Raw genomic sequence first — 9,806 nt, forward strand, 5'->3', positions numbered from 1 at the left:
GTCAACGCCAGAAGCATAAAATACAATATAAATACAATAGCTTTTCCATCGTATAAAACGAATAATTGCACCCAGTGTGAAAGTTATGGTCATTTCTACGTTCCGGGCAACATAGGCTTCCCTCTTGGACGTTGCCTCACCTGATCGAATAGCTAGGACCTTAGAAGTCAAAGCCAGAAGCAGAAAAAACAATAAAAATGCAACAGTTTTTCCATCGTATAGCATGAGTAGTTGCAACCAGTGAGAAATTGATGATCATTTCGACGTTTCGGGCATCCTAGACTTAACTCTGAGGCATTGCTCCACCAGGTCGAAGTGTTAGGGCCTTGGAATTCAACGCCAGAAGCATAAACTACAAAATAAATACAACAGTCATTCAATCGTATAAAACGAATAATTGCAACCTGTGTGAAAGTTATGGTCATATCTACGTTCCGGACAACCTAGGCTTCACTGTAGGGTGTTGCTCCACCAGATCGAATAGGTAGGGCCATAGAAGTCAACGCCCGAAGCTAAAAATACGATAAATATAAAAGAGTTTTTCCATCGTATAACAGGAATAATTGCAACCAGTGTGAAAGTGATGGTCATTTCTACGTTCCGGGCGACCTAGGCTTCACTCTAGGGCGTTGTACCACCAGATCGAATAGTTAGGGCCTTAGAAGTCAACGCCAGAAGCATAAAGTACAAAATAAATAGAACAGTTCTTACATGTATAAAACGAATAATTGCTACCAGTGTGAAAGTTATGGACATTTCTACGTTCCGGCAACCTAGGCTTCACCCTAGTGCGTTGTTCCACCAGATGGAATAGTTAGGGCCTAAGAAGTCAACGCCAGAAGCATAAAATACGATATAAATACAGCAGCTTTTCCATCGTATAAAACGAATAATGGTAACCAGTGTGAAAGTTATGGTCATTTCTACGTTCCGGGCAACCTAGGCTTCACTCTAGGACGTTGCTCCACCAGGTCGAATAGTTAGGGCCTAAGAAGTCAACGCCTGAAGCATAAAATACAATAAAAATAGAACAGTCTTTTCATCGTATAACAGGAATAATTGCAACAAGCGTGAAAGTAATGATCATTTCGGCGTTTCGGGCATCCTAGACTTAATTCTGAGGCATTGCACCACCAGATCGAATATTTAGGGCCTTAGAAGTCAACCCCAGAAGCATAAAATACAATATAAATACAACAGTTTTTCCATCGTATAAAACGAATAATTGCAACCAGTATGCAACTTATGGTCATTTCTACATTCCGAGCAACCTAGGCTTTACTCTAGGGCGTTGCTCCACCAGATCGAATAGTTAGGACCTTAGAAGTCAACGCCAGAAGCATAAAATACGATATAAATACAACAGCTGTTCCATCGTATAAAAGGAATAATTGCAAACAGCGTGAAAGTAATGGTCATTTCTACGTTCCGGGCAACCTAGGCTTCACTCTAGGGCGTTGCTCCACCAGATCAAACAGTTAGGGCCTTAGAAGTCAACGCCCGAAGCATTAAATACAAAATAAATAGAACAGTTTTTCCATTGTATAAAACGAATAATTGCAACCAGTGTGAAAGTTATGGATATTTCTACATTCCGGCCAACCTAGGCTTCACCCTAGGGCGTTGCTCCACCAGATCGAATAGTTAGGGCCTTAGAAGTCAACGCCAGAAGCATAAAATACAATAAAGATGCAATAGTTTTTCCATCGTTTTACAGGAATAACTGAAACCAGTGTGTATGTACTGGTCATTTCTACGTTCCGGATAACCTAGGCTTCACTCTAGGGCGTTGTTCCACCAGATCGAACAGTTAGGGCCTAAGAAGTCAACGCCAGAAGTATAAAATACAATGTAAATATAACAGTTTTTCCATCGTATAAATCGGATGATAGCAACCAGTGAGAAAGTTATGGTCATTTCTACGTTCCGGGCAACCTAGGCTACACCCTAGGCCGTTGTTCCACCAGATCGAATAGTTAGGGCCTAAGAAGTGAACGCCAGAAGCATAAAATGCAATAAAAATACAACAGTTTTTCCATCGTATAGCAGGAATAATTTGCAACCAGTGTGATAGTAGTGGTCATTTCTACGTTCCGGGCAACCCAGGTTTCACTCCAGGGCGTTGCTCCACCAGATCGAATAGTTACGGCCTAAGAAGTCAACGCCAGAAGCATAATATACGATGAAGATGCAACAGTTTTTCCATCTAATAAACCGAATAATTGCAATCAGTGTGAAAGTTATGGTCATTTCTACATTCCGAGCAACCTAGGCTTCACTCTAGGGCGTTGCTCCACCAGATCGAATAGTTAGGTCCTTAGAAGTCAACGCCAGAAGCATAAAATACGATATAAATACAACAGCTTTTCCATCGTATAAAAGGAATAATTGCAAACAGTGTGAAGGTAATGGACATTTCTACGTTCGGGCAACCTAGGCTTCACTCTACGGCGTTGTTCCACCAGATCGAATAGTTAGGGCCTAAGAAGTGAACGCCAGAAGCATGAAATACGATATAAATACAACAGCTTTTCCATCGTATAAAAGGAATAATTGCAACCAGTATGAAACTTATGGTCATTTCTCCTTTCCGACCAACCTAGGCATCACCCTAGGGCTTTGCTCCAACAGATTGAATAGTTAGGGGCTTAGAAGTCAACGCCCGAAGCATAAAATACAAAATAATTAGAACGGTTTTTCCATTGTATAAAACGAATAATTGCTACGAGTGTAAAAGCTATGGTCATTTCTACGTTCCGGGCAACCTAGGCTTGACCCTAGGGCGTTGTTCCACCAGATCCAATAGTTAGGGCCTAAGAAGTGAACGCCAGACGCATAAAATGCAATAAAGATACAACAGTTTTTCCATCGTATATCACGAATAATTGCAAACAGTGTGAAAGTAATGGTCATTTCTACGTTCCGGGCAACCTAGGCTTCACTCTACGGCGTTGTTCCACCAGATCGAATAGTTAGGGCCTAAGAAGTCAACGCCAGAAGCATAAAATACGATATAAATACAACAGCTTTTCCATCGTATAAAAGGAATAATTGCAAACAGTGTTAAAGTAATGGTCATTTCTACGTTCCGGGCAACCTAGGCTTCACTGTCGGGCGTTGCTCCACCAGATCGAAATGTTAGGGCCTAAGAAGTCAACGCCCGAAGCATAAAATACGATATAAATACAATAGCATTTCCATCGTATGAAATGAATAATTGCAAACAGTGTGAAAGTAGTGGTCATTTCTACGTTCCGGTCAACCTAGGCTTCACTGCATGGCGTTCTTCCATCACATCGAATAGCTACGGCCTCAGAAGTCCACGCCTGAAGCATAAAATACAATAAAAATACAACAGTCTTTTCATCGCATAACAGGAATAATTGCAACAAGCCTGAAAGTAATGATCATTTCTACGTTCCGGGCAACCTAGGCTTCACTCTAGGGCGTTGCTCCACCAGATCGAATAGGTAGGGCCATAGAAGTCAACGCCCGATGGATAAAATACAAAATAAATAGAACAGCTGTTCCATGTGTAAAATGAGTAATTGTTTCCAGTGTGAAAGTTATGGTCATTTCTACGTTCCGGGCAACCGAGGCTTCACTCTAGGGCGTTGCTCCACCAGATCGAATAGTTAGTGCCTTAGAAGTCAACGCCCGAAGCATAAAATACAAAATAAATAGAACAGATTTTCCATGTATAAAACGAATAATTGCTACCAGTGTGAAAGAGTTGGTCATTTCTACGTTCCGGGCAACCCAGGCTTCACCCTAGGGCGTTGTTCCACCATATCGAATAGGTAGGGCCTTAGAAGTCATCGCCTGAAGCATACAATACAATAAAAATACAACAGTTTTACCATCGTATAACAGGAATAATTGCAACCAGTGTGAAAGTGATGGTCATTTCTACGATCCGGGTAACCCAGGTTTCACTCTAGGGCGTTACTCCGCCACATCGAATAGCTACGGCCGTAGAAGTCAACGCCTGAAGCATAAAATGCAATAAAAATACAACAGTTTTTTCATCGTATAACAGGAATAATTGCAGCAAGCGTGAAGGTAATGGTCATTTCTACGTTCCGGGCAACCTAGGCATCCCTCTTGGGCGTTGCTCCACCAGATCGGATAGTTAGGGCCTTAGAAGTCAACGCCAGAAGCATAAAACACAATATAAATACAACAGTTGTTCCATCGCATAACATGAATAATTGCAACCAGTGTGAAAGATATGGTCATAACTATGTTCCGGGCATCCTAGGCTTCACTCTTGGACGTTGCCCCACCAGATCGAATAGCTAGGACCTTAGAATTCAAATACAGAAGCAGAAAATACAATAAAAATACAACAGTCTTTCAATCGTATAAAACGAATAATTGCAACCTGTGTGAAGGTTATGGTCATATCTACGTTCCGGGCAACCTAGGCTTCACTCTAGGCCGTTGCTCCACCAGATCGAATAGCTAGGGCCTTAGAAGTCAACGCCCGAAGCATAAAATACAAAATAAATAGAACAGATTTTCCATGTATAAAACGAATAATTGCTTCCAGTGTGAAAGCTATGGTCATTTCTACGTTCCGGGCAACCTAGGCTTCACTCTAGGCCGTTGCTCCACCCGATCGAATAGTTAGGGCCTTAGAAGTCAACGCACGAAGCATAAAATACAAAATAAATAGAACAGTTCTTACATGTATAAAACGAATAATTGCTACCAGTGTGAAAGTTATGGTCATTTCTACGTTCCGGGCAACCTAGGCTTCACCCTAGTGCGTTGTTCCACCAGATGGAATAGTTAGGGCCTAAGAAGTCAACGCCAGAAGCATAAAATACGATATAAATACAGCAGCTTTTCCATCGTATAAAACGAATAATGGTAACCAGTGTGAAAGTTATGGTCATTTCTACGTTCCGGGCAACCCAGGTTTCACTCCAGGGCGTTGCTCCACCAGATCGAATAGTTACGGCCTAAGAAGTCAACGCCAGAAGCATAATATACGATGAAGATGCAACAGTTTTTCCATCGTATAAACCGAATAATTGCAATCAGTGTGAAAGTTATGGTCATTTCTACATTCCGAGCAACCTAGGCTTCACTCTAGGGCGTTGCTCCACCAGATCGAATAGTTAGGTCCTTAGAAGTCAACGCCAGAAGCATAAAATACGATATAAATACAACAGCTTTTCCATCGTATAAAAGGAATAATTGCAAACAGTGTGAAGGTAATGGACATTTCTACGTTCGGGCAACCTAGGCTTCACTCTACGGCGTTGTTCCACCAGATCGAATAATTAGGGCCTGAGAAGTCAACGCCAGAAGCATAAAATACAATATAAATACAACAGTTTTTCCATCGTATAAAACGAATAATTGCAAGCAGTATGAAACTTATGGACATTTCTCCTTTCCGAGCAACCTAGGCATCACCCTAGGGCTTTGCTCCAACAGATTGAATAGTTAGGGGCTTAGAAGTCAACGCCCGAAGCATAAAATACAAAATAATTAGAACGGTTTTTCCATTGTATAAAACGAATAATTGCTACGAGTGTAAAAGCTATGGTCATTTCTACGTTCCGGGCAACCTAGGCTTGACCCTAGGGCGTTGTTCCACCAGATCCAATAGTTAGGGCCTAAGAAGTGAACGCCAGACGCATAAAATGCAATAAAAATACAACAGTTTTTCCATCGTATAACACGAATAATTGCAAACAGTGTGAAAGTAATGGTCATTTCTACGTTCCGGGCAACCTAGGCTTCACTCTAGGCCGTTGCTCCACCCGATCGAATAGTTAGGGCCTTAGAAGTCAACGCCCGAAGCATAAAATACAAAATAAATAGAACAGCTGTTCCATGTATAAAACGAATAATTGTTTCCAGTGTGAAAGTTATGATCATTTCTACGTTCCGAGCAACCTAGGCTTCACCATAGGGCGTTGTTCCACCAGATGGTATAGTTGGGGCCTAAGATGTCAACGCCAGAAGCATCAAATAAGATATAGATACAACAGATTTTCCATCGTATAAAACGAATAATGGCAACCAGTGTGAAAGTTATGGTCATTTCTACGTTCCGGGCAACCTGGGCTTCACTCTAGGCCGTTGCTCCACGAGATCGAATAGCTAGGGCCTTAGAAGTCAACGCCCGAGGCATAAAATACAATATAAATACAACAGCTTTTCCATGTATAAAACGAATAATTGCTTCCTGTGTGAAAGTTATGGTCATTTCTACGTTCTGGGCAACCTAGGCTTCACCCGAGGGCGCCGTTCCACCAGATGGAAAGGTTGGGACCTAAGCAGTCAACGCCAGAAGCATAAAATATGATATAAATACAACAGCTTTTCCATCGTATAAAACGAATAATGGCAAACAGTGTGAAAGTTATGGTCATTTCCACGTTCCGGGCAACCTAGGCATCACCCTAGTGCGTTGCTACACCAGATCGAATAGTTAGGGCCTTAGAAGTCATCGCCTAAAGCATACAATACAATAAAAATGCAACAGTTTTACCATCGTATAACAGGGATAATTGCAACCAGTGCGAAAGTAATGACCATTTCGACGTTTCGGGCATCCTAGGCTTAACTCTGAGGCATTGCTCCACAAGATCGAATAGCTAGGGCCTAAGAAGTCAACGCCAGAAGCAGAAAAAACTATAAAAATGCAACAGTTTTTCCATCGTATAGCATGAGTAGTTGCAACCAGTGAGAAATTAATGATCATTTCGACGTTTCGGGCATCCTAGACTTAACTCTGAGGCATTGCTCCACCAGGTCGAAGTGTTAGGGCCTTGGAATTCAACGCCAGAAGCATAAACTTCAAAATAAATACAACAGTCATTCAATCGTATAAAACGAATAATTGCAACCTGTGTGAAAGTTATGGTCATATCTACGTTCCGGACAACCTAGGCTTCACTGTAGGGTGTTGCTCCACCAGATCGAGTAGGTAGGGCCATAGAAGTCAACGCCCGAAGCTAAAAATACGATAAATATAAAAGAGTTTTTCCATCGTATAACAGGAATAATTGCAACCAGTGTGAAAGTGATGGTCATTTCTACGTTCCGGGCAACCTAGGCTTCACTCTAGGGCGTTGTACCACCAGATCGAATAGTTAGGGCCTTAGAAGTCAACGCCAGAAGCATAAAATACAAAATAAATAGAACAGTTCTTACATGTATAAAACGAATAATTGCTACCAGTGTGAAAGTTATGGTCATTTCTACGTTCCGGGCAACCTAGGCTTCACCCTAGTGCGTTGTTCCACCAGATGGAATAGTTAGGGCCTAAGAAGTCAACGCCAGAAGCATAAAATACGATATAAATACAGCAGCGTTTCCATCGTATAAAACGAATAATGGTAACCAGTGTGAAAGTTATGGTCATTTCTACGTTCCGGGCAACCCAGGTTTCACTCCAGGGCGTTGCTCCACCAGATCGAATAGTTACGGCCTAAGAAGTCAACGCCAGAAGCATAATATACGATGAAGATGCAACAGTTTTTCCATCGTATAAACCGAATAATTGCAATCAGTGTGAAAGTTATGGTCATTTCTACATTCCGAGCAACCTAGGCTTCACTGTAGGGCGTTGCTCCACCAGATCGAATAGTTAGGTCCTTAGAAGTCAACGCCAGAAGCATAAAATACGATATAAATACAACAGCTTTTCCATCGTATAAAAGGAATAATTGCAAACAGTGTGAAGGTAATGGACATTTCTACGTTCGGGCAACCTAGGCTTCACTCTACGGCGTTGTTCCACCAGATCGAATAATTAGGGCCTGAGAAGTCAACGCCAGAAGCATAAAATACAATATAAATACAACAGTTTTTCCATCGTATAAAACGAATAATTGCAACCAGTATGAAACTTATGGTCATTTCTCCTTTCCGAGCAACCTAGGCATCACCCTAGGGCTTTGCTCCAACAGATTGAATAGTTAGGGGCTTAGAAGTCAACGCCCGAAGCATAAAATACAAAATAATTAGAACGGTTTTTCCATTGTATAAAACGAATAATTGCTACGAGTGTAAAAGCTATGGTCATTTCTACGTTCCGGGCAACCTAGGCTTGACCCTAGGGCGTTGTTCCACCAGGTCCAATAGTTAGGGCCTAAGAAGTGAACGCCAGACGCATAAAATGCAATAAAAATACAACAGTTTTTCCATCGTATAACACGAATAATTGCAAACAGTGTGAAAGTAATGGTCATTTCTACGTTCCGGGCAACCTAGGCTTCACTCTACGGCGTTGTTCCACCAGATCGAATAGTTAGGGCCTAAGAAGTCAACGCCAGAAGCATAAAATACGATATAAATACAACAGCTTTTCCATCGTATAAAAGGAATAATTGCAAACAGTGTTAAAGTAATGGTCATTTCTACGTTCCGGGCAACCTAGGCTTCACTGTCGGGCGTTGCTCCACCAGACCGATATGTTAGGGCCTAAGAAGTCAACGCCCGAAGCATAAAATACGATATAAATACGACAGCATTTCCATCGTATTAAATGAATAATTGCAAACTGTGTGAAAGTAGTGGTCATTTCTACGTTCCGGGCAACCTAGGCTTCACTGTATGGCGTTCTTCCACCACACCGAATAGCTACGGCCTCTGAAGTCCACGCCTGAAGCATAAAATACAATAAAAATACAACAGTCTTTCCATCCTATAACAGGAATAATTGCAACCCGTGTGAAAGGGATGGTCATTTCTACGTTCCAGGCAACCTAGGCTTCACTCTAGGGCGTTGCTCCACCAGATCAAACAGTTAGGGCCTTAGAAGTCAACGCCCGAAGCATTAAATACAAAATAAATAGAACAGTTTTTCCATTGTATAAAACGAATAATTGCTACCAGTGTAAAAGTTATGGTCATTTCTACGTTCCGGGCAACCTAGACTTCACCCTAGGCCGTTGTTCCACCAGATCGAATAGTTAGGGCCTAAGAAGTGAACGCCAGAAGCATGAAATACAATATAAATACAACAGTTTTTCAATCATATAAAACGAATGATAGCAACCAGTGTGATAGTTATGGTCATTTCTACGTTCCGGGCAATCTAGGCTGCAGTCTGGGGCGTTGCTCCACCAGATCGAATAGTTAGGGCCTTAGAAGTCATCGCCTAAAGCATACAATACAATAAAAATACAACAGTTTTACCATCGTATAACAGGGATAATTGCAACCAGTGCGAAAGTAATGACCATTTCGACGTTTCGGGCATCCTAGGCTTAACTCTGAGGCATTGCTCCACAAGATCGAATAGCTAGGGCCTAAGAAGTCAAAGCCAGAAGGAGAAAAAACAATAAAAATGCAACAGTTTTTCCATCGTATAGCATGAGTAGTTGCAACCAGTGAGAAATTAATGATCATTTCGACGTTTTGGGCATCCTAGACTTAACTCTGAGGCATTGCTCCACCAGGTCGAAGTGTTAGGGCCTTGGAATTCAACGCCAGAAGCATAAACTACAAAATAAATACAACAGTCATTCAATCGTATAAAACGAATAATTGCAACCTGTGTGAAAGTTATGGTCATATCTACGTTCCGGACAACCTAGGCTTCACTGTAGGGTGTTGCTCCACCAGATCGAATAGGTAGGGCCATAGAAGTCAACGCCCGAAGCTAAAAATACGATAAATATAAAAGAGTTTTTCCATCGTATAACAGGAATAATTGCAGCAAGCGTGAAGGTAATGGTCATTTCTACGTTCCGAGCAACCTAGGCATCCCTCTTGGGCGTTGCTGCACCAGATCGGATAGTTAGGGCCTTAGAAGTCAACGCCAGAAGCATAAAATA

This window comes from Calliopsis andreniformis, unplaced genomic scaffold (genome assembly GCF_051401765.1).
Source record: "Calliopsis andreniformis isolate RMS-2024a unplaced genomic scaffold, iyCalAndr_principal scaffold0025, whole genome shotgun sequence".
In the NCBI taxonomy this organism is placed as follows: Eukaryota; Metazoa; Arthropoda; class Insecta; order Hymenoptera; family Andrenidae; genus Calliopsis; species Calliopsis andreniformis.